The following is a 23,215-nucleotide window of genomic DNA, read 5'->3' as shown; positions in this document are numbered from 1 at the left end:
GTAGATGAAAGTCACCCAGAAGAAAGATCCCAACCCATAACATTGCCTATTCACGTCCTCCAAAGATGCTGCCTGACCCACTGACTACTCCAGCACCGTTTTTTGTACACCAGCATCTGCAGTTCCTTGTGCTCAGTATATCCACTAATGAGTAGAAACAAGGAAATGGATATGCTGGTTTACAAAAAAAGGTTACAAAGTGGTGGAGTAACTCAGCGGGTTTGGGAACATCCCTGGAGAACGTGAATAGGTGACATTTCGGGTTGGGACCTTCTTCCATCTAATTGTAATGTGGGGTGGGGGGGGGGGGGGGGGAAGAAAGCTAGAAGTGAGGAGAGGCAAAACAAAGTATGGCAAGTAATAGGTGAACAGTGGCATGGGGGGGGGGGGAGGACAAAGGCCAGCGATGGGGGGAAAAATAGTGAGACAAAAAGATATCCACAAAACAAGTATCTTTTGTCATAAGAAGGGTCTTGACTTGAAACGTCACTCACTCCTTCCCTCCCGAGATGCTGCCTGCCCTGCTGAGTTACTCCAGCATTTGCTGTCTATCTTCCTATCTACATACTAGCTTTTGTGTGAGATAGTTTGAAGTCAACTGGTCTTTTCCCTCACTTGGTAGGCTGTTGGATTACAGATGGGTGCTGGTAAATCAGCCCATAGCTGTAGGTATTCTGCATGGGGAAGTTTGGAAAGTGACTGTGATGGGGTTTTTTAATCTCTGCGTCAGGCCTTGCTTTTTTTTGCAAGGCAGGTGTGAGATGTTTAATGTGCAAACACCCGAAGCTGCCGCTTTTAACAATGGAGTCTCGGCTTCTATGGTTGCATTGTATTCCCACGGCGGCCCCCAAGTGTGGACCTCTTTCCATTCAGCTCCCATTCCTGCAGCCCGCCCCTCCTGCTGTCTGCATGCAGACTGCCATCAGACTGCAGGCAGGCAGATAGAGAAGGCATTAGGCTACAGTTCACTTGATTCCTACTGCCTAACAGGCCACAGCCGTGAGATTGAAAATGGATAACATTTAAAGTTAAATAAAAATCACGTCACGGTTAAATAAACTCTCACGGCAAACCAAAAAAAGTTACACCGAAGAAACTCCCCCACCCCATATATGCACCCAAGATATCAAAGATTAAATACATTCCTCGTTTCAAGAATCTAGAGTGTTTGATTGTCATTGTCTTAAGGAATGAGAGGATCAAGTAAGGGAGTGGAGCGGGGAGTAGTTGGAAGGAAGGAAGTGGGGATGAGAGAAGGAATAGGCTGAGGAAAGGGAGAGGGCAGGTGAGGAGAAGGTGAGGGTAGAGAAAGACATGAGAGGTGAGGGGGGAGGATGAGGGGAAGGAAGAAAGACATAAGGAGAAGGATGGGGATAAGGATAAGGAGAAGGTGAGATGATGGACAGGCCATCTTTTACCATGCCAGGTAGCTGCTGTTTGACTGTTCACCACCCAGTCAGCACATCGTGGGCAAAACATAAACACTGTTGGAAGACTATAATTCAGGGGGACAGAATTAGGCCATTTAGCCCATCAAGTCTACTTTGCCATTCAACCATGGCAGATCTATTTTCTTTCTCAACTACATTCTATTGTCTTCTTTCTCCCTGTAACCTAATCAAGACCTATCAATCTCTGCCTCAAAAATACCCCCTGTCTTGGCCTCCACCGCTGTCTGCAGCAATGAGTTCCACAGATTCACCACCCATTCCTCCTCATCTCCATTTTGAATGTATGACCTTTTATTCTGATGCTGTGGCCTTTGGTCCTAGACTCTCCGATTACTGGAAACATTATTTCCACATCCACTCTATCTAGGGCCGAGATACCAATCATAATAGTTATGCTTGCTAGGCAATCTTCTTCATAAGAAACAAAATTCGTAAAGTGAAGCACTTTGTGGTTGTAGCAGAGACTGAGACACATGAGAGCAGGTTGAAAATACGAAGGCCACGAGCTATGGGAGCAGTGTGTGTGCATATGCGCGTGCACAACCGATCCGGCCCGCATCAAGTCACATGTTGCCCATTCCGGTCCGTGACCTAAAATTAGTTTGACACCCCTGATCTAGTGGGAGGGAGGAACTGAAGGGAATCCACATTAGTCAGAAAATGTTGTTAGGTTAACTGTTGGGACTGAAGGCAGATGAATCCCCAGGTCTGTCCTGATGGTCTATATCCCAGAGTACTCAAGGAGGTGGCCCCAGAAATCGTGGATGCATTGGGATCATTTTCCAATGTTCTCTCGACTCTGGATCAGTTCCTGTGGACTGGAGGGTAGCCAATGTAACTCCACTTTTTAAGAAAGGAGGAAGAGAGAAAACGGGGAATTATAGACCAGTTTGCCTCACATCGGTAGTGGGGAAGATGCTGGAGTCGATTATTAAAGATGTTAGCAGTGACAGGATTGGTCAAAGTCAGCATGGATTTACAAAGGGGAAATCATGCTTGACTAATCTTCTGGAATTGTTTGAGGATGTAACAAGTAGAATGGATAAGGGAGAGCCAGTGGATGTGGTGTATATGGACTTTCAAAAAGCCTTTGACAAGGTCCCACATAAGAGATTAGTGGGCAAAATTATAGCACATGGTATTGGGGGTAGGGCATTGACATGGATAGACAGAAAGCAAAGAGCAAGAATTAACGGGTCCTTTTCAGAATGGCAGGCAGTGACTAGTGGGGTGACGCAAGGCTCGGTGCTGGGACCCCAGTTGTTTACTATATATATTAACAATTTAGACGAGGACATTAAATGTGACATCTCCAAGTTTGTGGATGACACAAAGCTGGGTGACAGTGTGAGCTGCGATGAGGATGCTATGAGGCTGCAGGGTGACTTCGAATCATTGGGTGAGTGGGCAGATGCAGTATTATATGGATAAATGTGAGGTTATCCACTTTGGTGGCAAGAACAGGAAGGCAGATTATTACCTGAATGGTGTCAGATTAGGGGAAGGGGAGGTGCAACGGGACCTGGGTGTACATCAGTCACTGAAAGTAAGCATGCAGGTACAGCAGGCAGTGAAGAAAGCTAATGGCATGTTGGCCTTCATTGCGAGAGGATTTGGGTTTAGGAGCAAGGAGGTCCTACTGCAGTTGTACATGGCCCTGGTGAGACCGCACCTGGAGTATTGTGTGCACTTTTGGTCTCCTAATGTGAGGAAGGACATTCTTGCTATTGAGGGAGTGCAGCGTAAGTTCGCGAGGTTAATTCCTGGGATGGCGGGACTGTCATATGATGAAAGAATAGACCGACTGGGCTTGTATTCACTGGAATTTAGAAGGATGAGAGGGGATCTTATAGAAACATATAAAATTATTAAGGGATTGGACAGGCTGGATGCAGGAAACATGTTCCCGATGTTGGGGGAGTCCACAACCAGGGGCCACAGTTTAAGAATAAGGGGTAGGCCATTTAGAACTGAGATGAGGAAAAACTTTTTCACACAGGGAGTTGTGAATTTGTGGAATTTTCTGCCTCAGAAGGCAGTGGAGGCCAATTCACATTACGCATTCCAACCACACACAATAAAAGCCAAGAGTGCAGGAAAATAACTGCAGATACTGGTACAAATCGAAGCTATCACAAAATGCTGGAGTAACTCAGCAGGTCAGTCTGAAGAAGGGTCTTGACCCGAAACGTCACCCATTCCTTCTATCCTAGATGCTGCCTGACCTGCTGAGTTACTCCAGCATTTTGTGATACCTTCAATAAAAGCCAACATATGATTTGCCTTGCAAGTTATTCGCAGTAACTGCCGGTTACTTTCTGAATTCCACTAACCAGCACAGTAATGTCTTCTCGACACACCAACAAATAGTTTCTCTAAATTTAGTGTTTTTCATTCTTATCAAAGTGTATGAACACATTTAGCCATTTTATGTTCAATTAGCCAGGGTCTGTGTGTGCTCCACACAGCCAACCCTAAATAGAGCCTGTCCCACTTAGGCGATTTTTTAGGCGACTGCCGGCGACGGTCATAGTTGTGGCAGGTCGCCGACAAGCTGCAACAATCTACCACCTAGTCGACGTCAAGCTACGGCGAGCTACCGACAACCGGCGACCCAAACGAGTATGCGGTCCACCTATGACCGCACCTACGACAACCTACGACCCCACAGGCGACAACCTACAACAACCGAAGTCAATCTACGTCCACCCGTGTCGGCGACAAATGAAGACAACTGAAAACAATTCACGTCATTTTGTCCTCCGGTTTTGACGCCGGTACCTGTCGCTGGTTGACGTAGGCTGACGTAGGTGGTCGCCAATGGAATTCACCGAAGTCAGTACCGGCGACAACCTACGTCACCTGGCGGCAACCTACGACAGCACTCACGTCAGGAGATGTCAAGCTACGCTCATTGGCGTCAAACCCACTGTCGCCGAAAAATGTTCAACATTCTGAAAATCCAGCAGCGACCAGAAAGACGCTACAACTCACGACCATACAGGCGACACCACGGCGACCGTGTGGCGACAGCCTAGTCACATGACATCGCCTAAAAAATCGCCTAAGTGGGACAGGGGTTTTTCTCTTCCAGCTTTGTATCCGTTACTACATTGCATTAAATCATCTTTACATCCACATCGTTGATTCAAATTGTGACTAACTGAAGCTCGAGTCCAAATGCCTGTGGTGCAATTAGTTTAGTTTAGAAATACAGCTTTGTAACAGGCCCTTAAGCCCACCGAGTCCACGCCAACCAGCAATCCCTGAAGAGCAGTTCTATCCTACACGCCAGCTCAATTGACATAAGCCAATGAACCTACAGGCCTGCATGTCTTTGGAATGTGGGAGGAAACTGGAGCATCTGCAGAAGATCCACGTACAGACAGCACCCGTAGCCAGGATCAAAGCTGGGTCTTTGGGAATAAGGAATAGCTTTACTGCTGTGCCACCGTACTCTAATTATTCCTACTCTAATATCTGTTTTTAACCAATCCTCTATTGTACTAATATCTTACTCCAACTCATGTGCTCTTATTTTATGCAACAACTTTGTGAGTTATCTTTTCAGATATTATTTGAGTTATACTCTATCCATTGCTGGCCTTTATCATCAACTCTAGGGTTGCCAACTGTCCCGTATTAGCAGGGACATCCTGTATATTGGGCTAAATTGGTTTGTCCCGTAAGGGACCGCCCTTGTCCCATATTATGCCCAGGGGCCGCTGTCAGCTCGGACAGTGTTGACTAACGGAGGTTGCATAGCAACCCACTTAACGGAGGTTGCGTAGCAACCCGCCTCCCAGCCTGGACAGCCGCCATTGGTGGAGCGGGAGCATGTGCCAGCTGGCTAGGTGAGGTCACGTGGGGCGCGGGGCGGTGATGTCATCTTTGGTTTCTTATTTGGGAGTGAGAAAGTTGGCAACCCTAATCTACTCACACATTTATATCCTTCAGGAGTTTAAAAGGCAAGCAGCTAGTTCTGGTTGAGCTTCTTGAGTATTGATAGACTGACCAGTGGAAGTTACTTGATGCTCGTAGGTTGAACCTTGCAGACAGTGTGTAGTGGAAAAGACACAGGTCAAGAAGGTCATAAAGTCATAAGGAATTAGGTCATTTGGCCCATCAAGTCTACTCCACCATTCAATCATGGCTGATCTATCTCTCCCTCCTAACCCCATTCACCTACATTCTCCCCATAACCTCTGACACTTGTGTTAATCAAGAATCTATCTATATCTGCCTTAAGAAACATCCACTGACGGCCTCCACAGCCTTCTGTGGCAAAGAATTCCACAGATTCACCACCCTCTGACTAAAGAAATTTCTCTTCATCTCCTTCCTAAAAGAACGTCCTTTAATTTAAGAAGGGAGTTGTAGAGTCAATGGTCCCTTCAGCCCAACTTGTCCAACTTGTCCATGCTGACCAAGTTGCCCAATCTAAGCTAGGCCCACTTGCCTGCATTTGGCCCATATCCCCCTAAACCTTACCTGTCAATGTGCCTGTCCAAGTGTTATATAAATGCTGTTCTAGTACCTGCCTCAACTACATTCTCCAGCAGCATATTCCATACACCCAACACCCTTTGAGTGAACACGTTGCCCCTAAGGTTCCTATTAAATCTTGCCCCTTACACCTTAAACCTATGAGCTTTGGTTCTCGATACCCCTACCCTGGGTAAAAGAGTGATGAATATCCAGCCTGCACTTGAAGTCATGGAACTTGTATAACTGGGCCAGTTCTGGGCAATGATTTATTCCCAGGATGTTAGTGATGGAGGATTTGGAAACTATGTAATTGCGGGAGAAAAACTCTGCCAAATCATACAAAAGTAATTGGGATTGGTGATGTTCTTCAGTTACTGCAGCGTTTTTTTTTGCCTGCAGGGGTCAGAATGAACGTTTTGAGACTTTTCTAAGTTAGGGCGGCACGGTGGCACAGCGGTAGAGTAGCTGCCTAACAGTGCCATGGACCTGAGTTCAATCCTGGCTACGGGGGCAGACTGTACGGAGTTTGTACGTTCTGCCCATATCCGCCATGGTTTTCTCCGGGTGCTCTGGTTTCCTCCCAAATCCCAGAGACGTGCAGGTTTGTAGATTAATTGGCATTGGTAAGATTGTAAATTGTCCCTAGTGTGTAGGATAGTGCTAGTGTTCAGGGTGATCGCTGGACGGCACGGATTCGGTGACCCGAAGGACCTGTTTCAATGCTGTATCTCTAAAGTCGTCTTATTATTTGCCCCTTCTGAAGCTCACGTGATCAGGAGACAGGGCTGGTTTTGTACAAAGTTGTACAATATCTGAATGGGAATAAGGTTGTGGAGCAGGTGGCTATTACCTATCCTTTCTCATATTAATAAATGGCAATTGCCATATCAGATGAAACTGCTGAATAAAAACAGCAGATTGCACCTTAATGCTTACTGACTGCATTATATCCAGCTGAATTGGTCGGAGCAGAAGATTGGTGTGACATTCAACAAAAAAATTGTAAGATACATATGAATGCTCTTTCTACTTTGTTGCACAAAATAACTTCCAGCTGCTCTTTACTTTCACAACTGAGAACATGCTCATTCTAGACATGTCGAAAACAGGATGTAGAAAGAGTTCCAAAATCCTGAGAAACATCAGCCAGCTGTGCTTCCCAAGTCATGAGGGCCTGTGTTAATCCCACAACTTAGTGTTACTCCTAATATGTCCGAAAATCAATTTGAACAGACAGCCAAATGGCAGTGCTCTGGGTTCATTTTTTAAACATGTGCTACATTTTAGTAAATCTAAATTGCTGTAAATTACTAACTGGCCTGGAGTTTGGATATTTGACTGAAGAAATTAAAGGCTCCTTTCTGATCAAGCGACTTTATAGAAAATGCAGCTTTGCATCTCAAACAATTCTAAAGTGGTTTGTTAGATGTTTTAATGATCAAAGGTGCCCCATGCCTAAGGACAACTAATGCGGTGTAATTAGGTATGTTGATATCAATACAGTAAAAATGGGTTGAAAGCTACCAAAAATATCCATGCTGACGTAAAGCCAATTTGAAAGAAACTGAAGTGAAGGCATGTGCACACTAAGGGCAATTTACTGAAGCCTATGGATACAGGGAAGGTTGATAGCTTCAGGTTCTTAGGAATAAATATCGCCAGAAATTTGACCTGGACCAGCCATATCAAAGCTATGGTCAAGAAAGCACATCAACACTTCTACTTCCTTGGAATGCTTCGGAAATTCAGCATGCCCCCAACCTCTACAGATGCGCTGTACAATACATCTTGTCGGGATGTTTCACGATGTTTTGGGAACAGCTCCATCCAAGACCGCAAGAAATTGCAGAGAGTTGTGGACATAGCCCAGACCATCACACAAACCAACCTCTCTTCCATTGACACCATCTACACTTCACACTGCCTCAGCATAATCAAGGACCAGTCGCACCCTGGCCATTCCCTCTTTCCCCTCTCCCATCAGGCAAGAGGCACAGAAGTTCGAGAACGCTTACTTCCAGATTCAGGGATAGTTTCTTCCCAGCTGTTATCACGCAACTGCACCGTGCTGTCAGCAGTGAGAGAGTGGCCCTGACCTCCCATCTTCCTCATTGGAGACCTTTGAACGATCTTCAAATCATAATTTATCTTACACTTACCCTTTATCCCTTATCTGTACACTGTGGACAGTTTGATTGATTGTAATCACGTTGTCTTTCCTTTGACTGGGTAGCATGCAACAAAAAGTATTTCACTGTACCTCGGTGCACGTGACAATAATAATAAACTGAACTTCAAACTCGGACATCTTTGGGATGTGGAAAGGAACCGCAGCACCCGGAGAAAACCCACACGATCACATGCAAACTCCACACAGACAAACGGCCAAACTCAGGATTAACCCTTGTCTCTGGCGTGTGAACCAGCAACTCTACCAACTGTGCCAATGTGCCACCCAAAGGTGTTGGTTTATGTTGCGTTCTCCCTTTTCTAAGTGTGTTTAAGAGATATCATTAGCTGCAGCTCTGGGCTCCAGAGGAGATGATTGACTGAAACCATGGTCTCCATTCTCTCTTTAAATATGCAAGGCGTTTAGTGTGGGTGCACTAACCATGTCAACAAATACATCCTCACAACCTGTGTCATACATGCACATCCCATTGTAGACTTTCAGTTTAATTTAGTTTAGAGATACAGCGCGGAAACAGGCCCTTTGGCCCACCGAGTCCTTACTGACCAGCGATCTCCATATACTAACCAAAGGTATTTATTCACAAAATGCTGGAGTAATTCAGCGGGTCAGGCAGCATCTCTCGACCCAAATCGTCACCCATTCCTTCTCTCCTGAGATGCTGCCTGACCCGCTGAGTACTCCAACATTTTGTGAATAAATACCTTCGATTTGTACCAGCATCTGCAGTTATTTTCTTACACTCCATATACTAACACTATCCTACAAAATAGAGACAATTTACAACTTTTACCAAAGCCAAATTAACCTACAAACCTGTACCTCTTTGGAATGTGGGAGGAAACCAGAACATCCGGAGAAAACCCTTGTGGTCTCAGGGAGAACGTACAAACTCCACACAGACAACACCTGTAGTCAGAATGGAACCCGGGTCTCTGGCACTGTAAGGCAGCAACTCTACCGCTGCACCACCGTGCCACCCTGACTAGACTGTGTTTCATTCTTGTAATACTCAAACTAAAAGCTTATTATCACATTCAATTCCACTCCCTAACTGGGGATGGGGGTGCGAGAGGCGATGGGAGTGGAGAATGGAAAGATCTCATGAGCTGCACAGTCACAGATTTAACTGCTGCTGTGCTGACTCGATGAATGCACAGTACTGTGATTGTGAGTCTCTGAATCGGACCCTTGATTTTAGCAGCACGTTTGAAATGCAAAACAGCTGGACCGTATTACGCCACTACTTCCGCAACATAAATAGGATGATGGAGAGCACTGAGAACTCAGTGCTGAGCTGAAGTATCCTCATGGCATTCGTGTGCCAAAGCAAGCAGGGAAACAGGCTAAAGACCACAGATAGACACAAAAAACTGGAGTAACTCAGCGGGTCAGACAGCATCTCCGGAGAAAAGAAATAGGTGACGTTTCGGGTTGAGACCCTCCTTCAGACTGAGAGTCAGGGGAAAGGGAAATGAGAGACGTAGACAGTGATATAGAGAGATATAGAACAAATGAATGAAAGTTATGCAAAAAGTACCAATGATCAAGGAAACAGCCCATTGTTACCTAGGGCTAGATGAAAACGAGTTACAGACAATGAGACCAAACAAGACGACTTTGAAACGAGTCCACAAGTAAACTAGTGAAACAGTAAACTGAAATTAGTAAAGACCACAATGGCCATACCATACTGTAGACAGGGGAACAAAAAGCTTCAGTGAATTGAAACAAGTATTCCTCAATCCTCATCCCTGGGATGGCGGGACTTTCATATGAGGAAAGACTGGATAGACTGGGCTTGTACTCGCTGGAATTTAGAAGACTGAGGGGGGATCTTATAGAAACATATAAAATTCTTAAGGGGTTAGAGAGGCTAGATGCGGGAAGATTGTTCCAGATGTTGGGGGAGTCCAGAACCAGGGGTCACAGCTTAAGGATAAGGGGGAAGTCTTTTAGGACCGAGATGAGAAAACATTTCTTCACACAGAGAGTGGTGAGTCTGTGGAATTCTCTGCCACAGAAGGTAGTTGAGGCCAGTTCATTGGCTATATTTAAGAGGGAGTTAGATGTGGCCCTTTGTGCTAAAGGGATCAGGGGGTATGGAGAGAAGGCAGATACAGGCTACTGAGCTGGATGATCAGCCATGATCATATTGAATGGCGGTGCAGGCTCGAAGGGCCGAATGGCCTACTCCTGCACCTATTTTCTATGTTTCTATGTTTCAATTGTATGAAATGAAAAGTCAAACTGATACAAAATAAAATTCCTCGTGTTTATTAATTTAAATGGTCAAATAACTGACCAGTGCAGAAACCTTATCTGGAACCTTCACTGTAGCTGAACAGCTGAACTAAAGACTCCCTTTACTGTACTATCCTTCCTTGCTCCACTATTCAGATTAGCACAATGACCTAGTTCAGAAAACCCTCAGGGAAAAAACCCATTTCACATTATTATCTGAAGGAAGGAACTGCAGATGCTGGTTTACACTGAAGATAGACGCAAAATGCTGGAGTAACTCAGCGGGACAGACAACACCTCTGCAGAAAAGGAATAGGTGATGTTTCAGGTCACGACCCTTCTTCAGACTCACATTATTATCTAACTTAACTGAAGGGTCTTGACCCGAAATGTCACCCATTCCTTCTCTCCAGAGATGCTGCCTGTCCCACTGAGCTACTCCAGTTTTTTGTCTATCTTCGGTTTAAACCAGTGTCTGTGGTTCCTTCCTTCACATTATTATCTTCCAGTTTTCCATTTAAAGAAGTACATATCACAAGGGAGACTGAAACCCAGAGGGCTCATTAACAGCCCCCAAACCCTAGATATCCCTAAACCTTCAGGACTGAACCACAGTAAAAGAGCTCCAGATCCACTCACATCCAAAGAATGGAAAACCCAACACCCAGACACCTGGTGTCCTCTGTCCACAAATACTTCATTCTGCAAGTCTAAAACATACATCAAGGTGAACCAAGTAGAGTACTTTAATGTAGATATGTGGTGCAAATAAGGCATCCCAATTAACAGCTCTTAGCACAGTGTGGCACGGTGGCGCAGCGGTAGAGTTGCTGCCTCACAGCGTCAGAGACCTGGGTTCGATCCTGACTACGGGTGCTGTCTGTATGGAGTTTGTACGTTCTTCCCGTGACCTGCTCCGGGTTTCTCCCACACTCCAAAGACGTACAGGTTTAGAGGCTAATTGGCTTGGTATAATTGTAAATTGTCGCTGGTGTGTAGGGGATTGCTGGTTGGTGTGGGCTCGGTGGGCTGAAGGGCCTGTTTCATGCGCTGTATCTCTACATTAAAAACTAAACTTAATTAAACCAAACGGAAACTTTTAAACACAAGTCCAAATTACCACAATGTGAACTTCTACCAAAATGGACGTACGGAGCAATGTTGAGCCACTGTTCAGACACACCTTTGCTGGAACAGCTTGGTGATTGCAGCCACCCACCATACCTGATGGGATCCGGTGTGGGTGTCCTGCAGAGCCCTGACCCAGGGAGTGCGAGCACAGGTTATATCAGGCGGCATTGGAAGTCCAACTGAAGAAGACCCAGAGGAAGAGTGTTAGATTATAGCAAGAATTAAGTGGTAATCGTATACAGTAAAACCAAAGATGCTAGAGGAAAAAGATGGACCACTCGCCTATACTGAAGTGCAGTACGCAAAGGAGCCATTTTAGTAGGCAAGATCCACCATTCGCTATGCCTCTCGCAGTGTAATCAGTGTTTTGGGGGAACAGTATGTGTGATGATACCATTAAAATGCAAAATATATCTCATCTATCAATTCACAGATTTTTGTTATTTTTCTTTTTAAATGTTTCTGCAAGTTTCTGCCTACTAAAATGGCGCCATGACATACTACGTTTTTTAGGGTCGAGTGGTCTATCTTGCTCCTCCAGTATCTTTGAGTAAAACTCCAATGTCCTAGTATCTGATGGTTTAGCATCTGGGTCACCAGGTCACATTCAACGTGCTCGCTTACAACTCTCCGAGCCCCTAGTCCCCACATCTCCTACCCTCTCCATAGGGCCCCAGTACCCACTCTCTCTACTCCCATTTATTCACAAAATGCTGGAGTAACTCAGCAGGTCAGGCAGCATCTCGGGAGAGAAGGAATGGGTGACGTTTCGGGATGAGACCCTTCTTCAGATTGATGTCAGGGGGGCTGGACAAAGGAAGGATATAGGTGGAGACAGGAAGATAGAGGGAGATCTGGGTAGGGGGAGGGGAAGGGAGGGACAGAGGGACTATCTAAAGTTGGAGAACTCGACGTTCATACCACTGGGATGCAAACTGCCCAGGCAAAATATGAGGTGCTGTTCCTCCAATTTCCGGTGGGCCTCACTATGGCACTGGAGGAGGCCCATGACAGAAAGGTCAGACTGGGAATGGGAGGGGGAGTTGAAGTGCTCGGCCACCGGGAGATCAGTTTTGTTAATGCGGACCGAGCGCAGGTGTTCAGCGAAGCGATCGGCGAGCCTGCGCTTGGTTTCGCCGATGTAAATAAGTTGGCATCTAGAGCAGTGGATGCAATAGATGAGGTTGGAGGAGGTGCAGGTGAACCTTTGTCTCACCTGGAAAGACTGTTTGGGTCCTTGGATGGAGTTGACGGGGGAGGTAAAGGGACAGGTGTTGCATCTCGTGCATTTGCAGGGGAAAGTGCCCGGGGTTGGGGTGGTTTGGGTAGGAAGGGACGAGTGGACCAGGGAGTTACGGAGGGAACGGTCTCTGCGGAACGCAGAGAGAGGAGGGGATGGGAAGATATGGCCAGTGGTGGGGTCTCGTTGTAGGTGACGGAAATGTTGGTGGATGATATGTTGGATCCGCTGGCTGGTGGGGTGGAAGGTGAGAACGAGGGGGATTCTGTCCTTGTTGCGAGTGGGGGGAGGGGGAGCAAGAGTGGAGCTGCGGGATGTAGAAGAGACCCTAGTGAGAGCCTCATCTATAATGGAGGAGGGGAAGCCCCGTTTCCTGAAGAACGAGGACATCTCGGAAGCCCTAGTGTGAAACACCTCATCCCGGGCGCAGATGCGGCGTAGACGGAGGAATTGGGAGTAGGGGATAGACTTTTTGCAGGGGACCGGGTGGGAAGAAGTGTAGTCCAGATAGCTGTGCGAGTCAGTGGGTTTATAGTAAAGGTCCGTCACTAATCTGTGATGGAGATGGTGAGGTCCAGAAACGGGAGGGAGATGTTGGAGATCTACCCCCACACTGGGGCCCCAGTCCCCCCACTCTCTGCCGTCTCACTGAGGCCCCAGTCCCCACACCCCCTAGCTGAGGCCCCATTCCACACACTCCTTACCCCGACACTTGGACCCCAGTTCCCATATTCCCTCTCCTCTCTCTGGGTCCCAGCCCCCTCACTCCCTACCCCAACACTTGGGCCCAGTGCCCCACCCTCCTGTCGACCCATCGGGCTAGGGTTCCCGTGCTCTCTTTAAACTGACCAGACTCCCTCTTCCTGGGCTCCTTTTAAACGAAGATGGTTCATCCGGGAAAATTCTTATAACAATGTGTGGCTGTAACATCCACGAGAGCAAAGCATTTGCTAATCTGGCCCCACTAAAGTGTTGGATTATCAAAGTTTTATGTCGCTACAGATGCGTGTGAACAGTTTGTTTCACTCATTACTGCGCCATGTTCTGTGTGGAGAACATATTTTGTGTCTCTTGGGAGCAACAAGTCCTGTCATCTGTAAACCAACACAAATAAACGGATTTGAATCTCAAAGAGCAATGAAGAGGTTCCTGGCACGAGGATGCAGCATGTTGGCAGTGATCAATGAATAACGTTCCACACCAACAAGAAGTGAGGCAAAGCCAAATTTAATTCTTTTTAAGAAATGTCAACACTAATTCGTGGTGACTGTGGGCACTGAGTGTGCGAAGGATGGCTATGTTCCAACCAATAATGAGTTTAGTTTAGTTCAGAGATACGGCGCGGAAACAGGCCTTTCGGCCCACCGAGTCCACACCGACTAGCGATCCCCGCACACTAACACTATCCTACACACACTGGGAACAATGTAAATTTATACCAAAGCCAATTAACCTGCAAACCTGCACGTCTTTGGGAGGAAACTGAAGATCTCGGAGAAAACCCACGCAGGTCACGAGGAGAACCTACAAACTCCGTACAGACAGCACCCGTAGTCAGGATCGAACCCGGTTCTCCGGTGCTGCAACTCTACCGCTGCGCCACCGTGCCACCGTACCGAGCTGGGAGATTGATAATGTGCTGGAAAATACATGTAAAACTGAAACTAGCATTCAAGCTGCATCTTTTCAGGAGCAGGAGGGTAAGGTTTTGGATCTATGCTGGGAAGTGGAGCAGTCAGGAACATACAAAACTCTGGTAAGATCATTCCAAAATTGAGAAGTCGTTTTGAGTTGAAATTAAATCAGTGGACACAAGTTCCAAAGTCCAAGGGAGGAACAGGTGAAATGTGCAGGAAGGAACTGCAGATGCTGGTTTACACCAAAGATAGACACAGAAGGCTGGAGTAACTCAGCGGGTCAAGCAGCAACTCTGGAGAAAAGGAATAGGTAATGTTTCGGTTCGGGACTTAGACTGAGAATCAGGGGAGAGGGAAACGAGAGGTATGAAAAGGTACATGGAAAATATGAATGAAAAGTACGAAAAGGGCAATTCAAAGCCAGCAACAATTATCAAGGAAAGGTGGAGCCTACAATGGTCCATTGTTGTCTGTGGAGAAGGTGACAACAAGTAATACAAACAATGAAACTCAACAGGACGACAGTGAAACTAGTACAACGACTAGGGTGTCACCTCAAAGATAGGAGTTTCGCCATCAACATAGGCAGTTATTCCTCTTCTCCAGCTAGCCTCTCCTGCGGAGTTCACAAGGCTCCATCCTAGGCCCCATTCTCTTCTCTCTATACATGCTCCCCCTTGGCCAAATCATTCAAAGGCACAGCATTTCTTTCCACTGCTATGCCGATGACACTCAGCTTTACCTCCCCCTGAAACCCAACAACCAGTCAAATTTAAACAGCCTCTTACACTGCCTTGAGGACATAAAATGTTGGATGGCACAGAACTTCCTCCAATTAAACGAGAGCAAGTCTGAGGTCATCCTATTCGGCCCCCCCGACTCCATCAAATCGATAACAGGCAGTCTTGGAAGCCTATCCTGCCTAGTCAAACCGCATGTCAAAAACCTCGGCGTGATATTTGACTCTGCATTAAAATTTGACAAGCAAGTCAATGCTGTGGTAAAAGCCAGCTTCTTCCAACTTCGTACCATAGCTAAAATCCAATTCGACGACACTGAAAAAATCATTCACGCCTTCATTTCCTCCCGCCTAGACTACTGCAACTCCCTATACACTGGGATCAGCCAATCTTCCCTGTCCCGCCTGCAACTGGTCCAAAACGCCACAGCGAGACTCCTGACGGGTACCCGTAAAAGGGACCACATCACGCCGATTCTGGCCTCTCTCTCTCCACTGGCTCCCTGTACGGTACAGAATCAACTTCAAGCTCCTCCTATTCACATATAAAGCCCTAAATGGACATTCCCCCCCCCCCCCTACATTAAAAATCTTCTAACCCACCTCTCTAACTCCAGGTCCCTCAGGTCGGCCGACTTGGGGCTACTCACTATCCCGCGGTCTAGGCTTAAGCTCAGGGGTGACCGCGCTTTTGCGGTTGCAGCTCCTAGACTGTGGAACAGCATCCCTCTCCCCATCAGAACTGCCCCCTCCATCGATTCATTTAAGTCCATGCTCAAAACCTATTTCTACTCCCTAGCGTTTGAGGCTCATTGAGGAGGCGCTGTGAACTATTTTGTATGTGCTGTTATGTTTGTGTGCTACTGTATGTTTCATTTTTTTTCCTTAGTACATAATCAGATGTACAGCACTTTGGTCAACGTGGGTTGTTTTTAAATGTGCTATACAAATAAAATTGACTTGACTTGACAAAATGCTGGAGTAACTCAGCAGGTCAGGCAGCATCTCGGAGAGAGGGAATGGATGATGTTTCGGGTCGAGACCCTTCTTGAGACTGACCCATAATCAGTCTGAAGAAGTGTCTCAATCCGAAACGTCACCCATTCCCTCTCTCCTAGATGCTGCCTGACCTGCTGAGTTTCTCCAGCATTTTGTGATACCTTCGATTTAGAATAGAATAGAATAGAATAGAATTTGTACCAGCATCTGCAGTTATTTTCCTGCACAACGACTAGGGTGGGTGAGGGACAGAGAGAGGAGGATAGCAAGGGTTACTTTGTTAGAAAGATCAATGTTCAAAGGTTTCAAAGGTCTTTTATTGTCACGTGTACCAATGGGGGACATAAAGTGTTTAGCAACTGGGAGATTGTGTAAGCCAAGGTGGACTGAGCAGAGGTGTTCAGCGAAACGATCGCCGAGCCTGCATTGGTCTCACCAGCAGACGAGTTCACACCTCGAACAGCGGATACAGTAGGTGAGGTTGGAGGAGGTGCAAGTGAACTTCTGCCCATTGTTGAAGATCAGCCGGTAATGGAGATCACAGACAAGAAAGACTTCACGATTGCAATGGCGGTGGTGGTGGCGGATGTAGGGGAGGACCAGTGCTAGTGAGTGGGGTGAGTGCACGGCGGGTTGAGTGCATCCTCAGAGGCACACTGAAGGTTCTGAGGTCACGATTTCAAGATTTCAAGATTTCAAGATTTCAAGATTTCAAGATTTCAAGATTTCAAGATTCAAATTATTGTCACATGTACCAATTAAGATACAGTGACATATGAGCTACCATGCACCCATACTAAGTAAAAAGCAACAAGACACAAAGCCACATCAAATATAATTTAACATAAACATCCACCACACCACATTACTCTGTGATGGAAGGTAATAAAGTTCAATCATCTTCCTGTTTGTTCACGAGCGGTCGGGGCTGCTGAACCATCCGCAGTCACCGCTGCCGACAGTCCGATGTCCGAGCCCTCACGTCGGGACGATCTAACAGGGTTCGTACACTTGGAACAGCAAAAAATTCAAGGACTTTTCAAGGACTTTCAAGGTCAAAAAATCCCATTTTCAAGGACCAAAATCCAGCAAACATTGACGTTTTTGCCAGTTTTTCTCCGTCTAGGTAAGAAAATACTGTTTTCAAAACTGTTAATTTGCTGTGTTTATATGTATGGTCTAATTAGTAAAAACTACGATGACGTTGTAGGTTTCTTTGCTTTATGCTGTGAGTTCCCCTCCACTCTCCCCGACTCTTTAACTTGTCCCAGAGCCGTGGAACCGCGGTGGCAGCAGCGACTACAGGCAGAAGCTGCCGGCGAAGGTGCACCGGAGAGCAGATCGCCACCGACCCAGAGCTGGGACAAGGTGAGAGATCGCAGCGCCCCCTCGCAAACAACAAACCCAAGGAAACTTCCCTCCTCACCGCCACCGCCGTCACCGCCGCCACCGCCACCGCCACTCACCCCTCTCCCTCTAGCGCAGCGAAATAAGAACAAACACAAGTGTTGTCGTTGTTGTTCAGGAGCCCCGGGGTGAGCGGTGGTGGCGGCGAGGAGGGAAGATTAGGCGACCAGGACAAACATGTCTAACAATGTTTCCCGACTTTTAATAAAAATACACATTATAACCGATGAAAACTACTATCCGGATGCAAGATATCCAGCATGGGAACGGAGGGCCAGCTCACACAGTTGGAGAACAGACAAAACAAGAATAGAAACTACGTTCAAAGGACGCAATTTTAGTTTTAATTTTAGTTTTAGTTGAGTTTAGTTTAGTGTTACATGTACCGAGGTAGAGTGAAAAGCTTTTCGACCCACATCCTGAAGACATGCAGGGTTCTTAGCTGCTGTAAGTTGCCCTTGCAAGGTAGGTGAGTGATAGAATCCAGGGGCAATTGATGGGAGGATGGAGATAATAATTACAATTAGTTTAGGTTATTGTCATGTGTACCAAGCTACAGTGAACAGCTTTCGCTGCGTGCTAACCAGTCAGTGGAAAGACTATACATGGTAACAATCGAGCCATTCACAGCGTACGGATACATAATAACGGGTATAATGTTTAGTGCAAGATAAAGTCCAGTAAAGCCCAATTAAAGATGGTGTGAGGGTCTTTAGTGAGGTAGATAGTAGCTCAGGACTGCGCTCCAGGATGGTTCAGTGCCTGATAACAGCTGGGAAGAAACTGTTCCTGAATCTAGTGTGCGTCCTTACACTTCTGTACCTCTTGCCTGATGGGAGAGGGGAGAAGAGAGAGTGTCCTGGGTGAGACTAGTTCTTGATTATGCTGCTGGCCTTGCCAAGGCAGCGTGGAGTAGATGGAGTCAATGCAAGGAAGTGTGTAGGAAGGAACTGTAGATGTAGGAAAATAACTGCAGATGCTGGTACAAATCGAAGGTATCACACAATGCTGGAGTAACTCAGCAGGTCAGGCAGCATCTAGGAGAGAGGGGGAATGGGTAACATATAACATATAACATATAACAACTACAGCATGGAAACAGGCCTGTTCGGCCCTACCAGTCCACGCCGACCATTCTCCCTGACCTAGTCTCATCTACCTGCACTCAGACCATAACCCTCTAATCCCCTCTTATCCATATACCTATCCAATTTACTCTTAAATAATAAAATCGAGCCAGCCTCCACCACTTCCACCGGAAGCCCATTCCATACAGCCACAACCCTCTGAGTAAAGAAGTTCCCCCTCATGTTACCCCTAAACCTTTGTCCCTCAATTCTGAAGCTATGTCCCCTTGTTGGAATCTTACCCACTCTCAACTCTGTCCGTCCCTCTCAAAATTTTAAAAACCTCTATCAAGTCCCCCCTCAACCTTCTACGCTCCAAAGAATAAAGACCCAACCTGTTCAACCTCTCTCTGTAGCCTAAGTGCTGAAACCCAGGCAACATTCTAGTAAATCTCCTCTGTACCCTCTCCATTTTGTCGACATCCTTCCTATAATTTGGCGACCAGAACTGCACACCATACTCCAGATTTGGCCTCACCAATGCCCTGTACAATTTCAACATTACATCCCAACTTCTATACTCGATGCTCTGATTTATAAAGGCAAGCATACCAAACGCCTTCTTCACCACCCTATCCACATGAGATTCCACCTTCAGGGAACAATGCACAGTTATTCCCAGATCCCTCTGTTCCACTGCATTCCTCAATTCCCTACCATTTACCCTGTACGTCCTATTTTGATTTGTCCTACCAAAATGCAGCACCTCACACTTATCAGCATTAAACTCCATCTGCCATCTTTCAGCCCACCCTTCCAAAAGGCCCAAGTCTCTCTGTAGACTTTGAAAATCTACCTCACTATCAACTACTCCACCTATCTTAGTATCATCTGCATATTTACTAATCCAATTTGCCACACCATCATCCAGATCATTAATGTAAATGACAAACAACAGTGGACCCAACACAGATCCTTGGGGCACTCCACTAGACACTGGCCTCCAACCTGACATACAATTGTCAACCGTTACCCTCTGGTATCTCCCATTCAGCCATTGTTGAATCCATCTTGCAACCTCACTATTAATACCCAACGATTTAACCTTCTTAATCAACCTTCCATGTGGAACCTTGTCAAATGCCTTACTGAAGTCCATATAGACAACATCCACAGCCTTGCCCTTATCAATTTCCCTGGTAACCTCTTCAAAAAATTCAAGAAGATTAGTCAAACATGACCTTCCAGGCACAAATCCATGTTGACTGTTTCTAATCAGGCCTTGATTATCCAAATAATTATATATATTGTCCCTAAGTATCTTTTCCATTAATTTTCCCACCACAGACGTCAAACTAATAGGTCTATAATTGCTAGGTTTACTTTTAGAACCTTTTTTAAACAAAGGCACAACATGCGCAATGCGCCAATCTTCCGGCACCATCCCTGTTTCTAATGACGTTTGAAATATTTCCGTCATAGCCCCTGCTATTTCTGCACTAACTTCCCTCAATGTCCTAGGGAATATCCTATCAGGACCTGGAGACTTATCCACTTTTATATTCTTCAAAAGTGTCCGTACCTCCTCTTCTTTAATCCTCCTAATTTCCATCACTACTCTACTTGTTTCGCTTACCTCACATAATTCAATATCCTTCTCCTCGGTAAATACCGAAGAAAAGAAATTGTTTAATATCTCCCCCATTTCTTCCGGCTCAGCACATAGCTGTCCACTCTGACTCTCTAATGGACCAATTTTATCCCTCACTATCCTTTTGCTGTTGACATATCTGTAACGTTTTGGGTCATCTCCATGTTGTAGTTTACTGTGCTTTCTGTGGGCCCCTGTCACCTCTATTGCTTGCTACGTTACCTGCCCCTCCTCTCTACCAGTATTCTCTTCACCCCCCCCACAACCAGTCTGAAGAAGGGTCTCGACCCGAAACGTCACCCATTCCTTCTCTCCTAGATGCTGCCTGACCTGCTGAGTTACTCCAGCATTTTGTGATGATGGTTTAAACTTAAAGAAGTCTGAAGAAGGGTCTCAACCTGAAATCCTTTTCCCCAGAGATTCTGTCTGACCCGCTGAGTTATTCTAGCTTTTGTTTCTATCTTCAATGGAAGGGAGGTTGGTTTGTGTGATCACCTGGGCTGCATCCACAATTCACTGCAATTCTCTGCCATGCAGGAACTGTGGCCAGCAAGACACTCACAGACAAAAATATACTCTGCACACCGATTAAACTGCAGAATCTGAGTCAAGCTCAACTAGTGGGAGTTGAAATGATAGTGGAAATGACAAAGGAAGAGTAACTGAATCCATGGAAGATAAGCAAAATCAGAATAGTTCAACTTTGGGTAAAGAAATAAGGAAGTCCAGATGCTGGTTTACTCAAAAAGACACAAGGTGCTGGAGTAGCTTAGCGGGTCAGGTAGCATCTCTGGAGAACATGGATAGGTGACATTTTGGGCCGGGACCCTTGTTCAGACTGATTGTGGGGGGGGGGGGGGGGTGAAGAGAATACTGGTAGAGAGGAGGGGCAGGTAACTTAGCAAGCAATAGAGATGAGAGGGGCCACCAAAATCACAGTAAAGTACAACATGGAGGAGATGACACCAAGAACAAAATAACACGCTGATCGGAAAGCACTTTGGAAGAAGAGCCAAAACAAAGCGAATCCAAATGTACCCACATCATTTTGATGAAACGATGGGATGGTTGAGAATTTTCAATTATCACATCGTTATCCTGTCACACCCCAAGTAACATTAGAGAACCACACAAGTAGAAGTGAAAGTTTGAAAAACAGCTGCAACAGATGAAGCATGTGGGAATAATAACAGTTGTTACGTAAGCTACCGACTGAACAAACTCAATCGTGGTGGCAGCGATGCCTGATGGATGGATAACTTGGTCTTTCGTGTCGGCTCAATCTCACCCCCCCCCCCCTGTTCAATGTGATCATGGCTGATCTGCCCTAGGTCTCACCTTCTCTTCTGTGCCAGTTCCTCATCAATCCTCGATTCTTCGGCCTTTCTAAAATTTGTCTACTTCAACTTTTACTTCCCACCCCTGCCTTCTCTGCAAAAACCAGACTTGATTCCACATTAACATCCCCATACTTCCAGCTTTTGGGCAGCCGTCTTTTACAAATACTTTCCAAAGTCCAAGTGTATTACCTACAGGTTCCCCTTTATCTTCTCTGCTTGTTATATCCTGCAGGAACTCTAGCCTGTTTGTCAAACACCATTTTCCTATTATAGAACAAAGTTAACTTATTTTGATTACGATAAGGCTTGGTATGAGCAATGTATTTCTTGATGGTGAGCTCCTGCATCCTCCCAACAACAGATGTTAAGCTAACTAGCCCATATTTTCCCATTTTTCTGTTTCTCTCCCTTCTTGTACAAGGAAGTTATATTCACAGTTTTCCAATCCACTGGAAGCCTATTCGAATTGAGCTTTGAAAAGCATCAATCCATGGGTCCATTATCTCTACACAAATCTCTTTTTCCCCACATTCTTTCACGCCTTCCTTATTCAAGTGCCTGTCTAAATGTTTCTTAAACACAGTGATTGTATCTGATTCCACCACATGTGACAGTGAGCTCCAGATATCTAACACTCTCTGTGTAAAAAAGCTCTCCCCTCAAGTCCCCCCCCCCCCCCCCCCCACATCCCCTCCTCTCAACTTGAAGCAGATGTGCATTCACTAATGGGGGGGCTGCATGTATTTCATAAGATCATTATATCATTTGATAGGAGCAGAATTAGGCCATTCGGCCCATCAAGTCTACTCTGCCATTCAATCATGGCTGATCTATCTCCCCCTCCTAACCTCAATCTCCTGCCTTCTCCCCATAACCTCTGACACACATAATAATTACGAATCTATCTATCTCTGCCTTAAAAGACAATTTGTGTTTGATTGACCCAATTGAACTTTTTGAGAGATTAATGGAAAGGGTGGATGAAGAGGATTTTCAGAGGCATTTCATGAACACAATAGCAAAATTGAGGCCCGAAGGTTCAATATCATCGAGATAGGAAATCAAAGGTGTGAAGTACAAGCCTTGGTTAACAGTGAGGGGAGATTACAATCCACGGCACAATGATATGGACAGTGTGGCAAAATGAGCAGACAAAATTTAGTACTGAGAACCGTGAGCAATTTACTTCAGTAGAATGAACAATGGGAGACAATGCAGACGAGATGGCACAATTCTAAAGAATGTGCAAGAGCGAGAGAGAGAGAGATAACTGGGCACATGTGCACACAAACCCTTGAAGTTGGCAGGGCAGGTGGTGCCAGTGGTTCATCAAACAAGTGGGAACCTGGGCCCATAAATATGAGATGCAAGGAACTAAATCCGGGAGGTCATGCTGAAAGCAAATGGAAGAATTCCAGTCAGTTCTGTTAACCTCACTTTAGGAAGGATGTGAAGACCCTGCATCAGGTAATCTGCATTAAAGTGCAACCAATCTACACAGAGAGTCCGGAACGCATTGCCTGGGGTGGTGGTGAAGCCAGATACAATAGCGGCATTTGAGAGACTTTTGGATAGGCACGTGGATGTGCAGGAAATGGAGGGATATGGATTATGTGCAGGCAGATAAGAC

At 45.9% G+C, this 23,215-nt stretch overlaps 1 protein-coding gene across 2 annotated transcripts in view; it reads right to left on the bottom strand.

Annotated features, from left to right (window-relative positions):
- LOC144607820 (gap junction gamma-1 protein-like) overlaps positions 1-23,215 on the bottom strand; it is an 83,787-nt gene that overhangs the window by 45,604 nt on the left and 14,968 nt on the right. The window contains exon 1 of one of the 2 annotated variants that reach the window (XM_078424935.1): positions 11,599-11,627. The exons of the other annotated variant lie outside the window; for it this stretch is intronic. The gene's annotated coding sequence lies outside the window, so the exon portion shown is untranslated. Of the gene's footprint in view, positions 1-11,598; positions 11,628-23,215 lie in introns of those variants that run through there. 2 annotated transcript variants of the gene reach the window in all.

This window comes from Rhinoraja longicauda, chromosome 29 (genome assembly GCF_053455715.1).
Source record: "Rhinoraja longicauda isolate Sanriku21f chromosome 29, sRhiLon1.1, whole genome shotgun sequence".
Lineage (NCBI taxonomy): Eukaryota > Metazoa > Chordata > Chondrichthyes > Rajiformes > Arhynchobatidae > Rhinoraja > Rhinoraja longicauda.
Note: the sequence above shows the minus strand (reverse complement) of the source record. Positions and strands in the feature narration are given on the sequence as shown.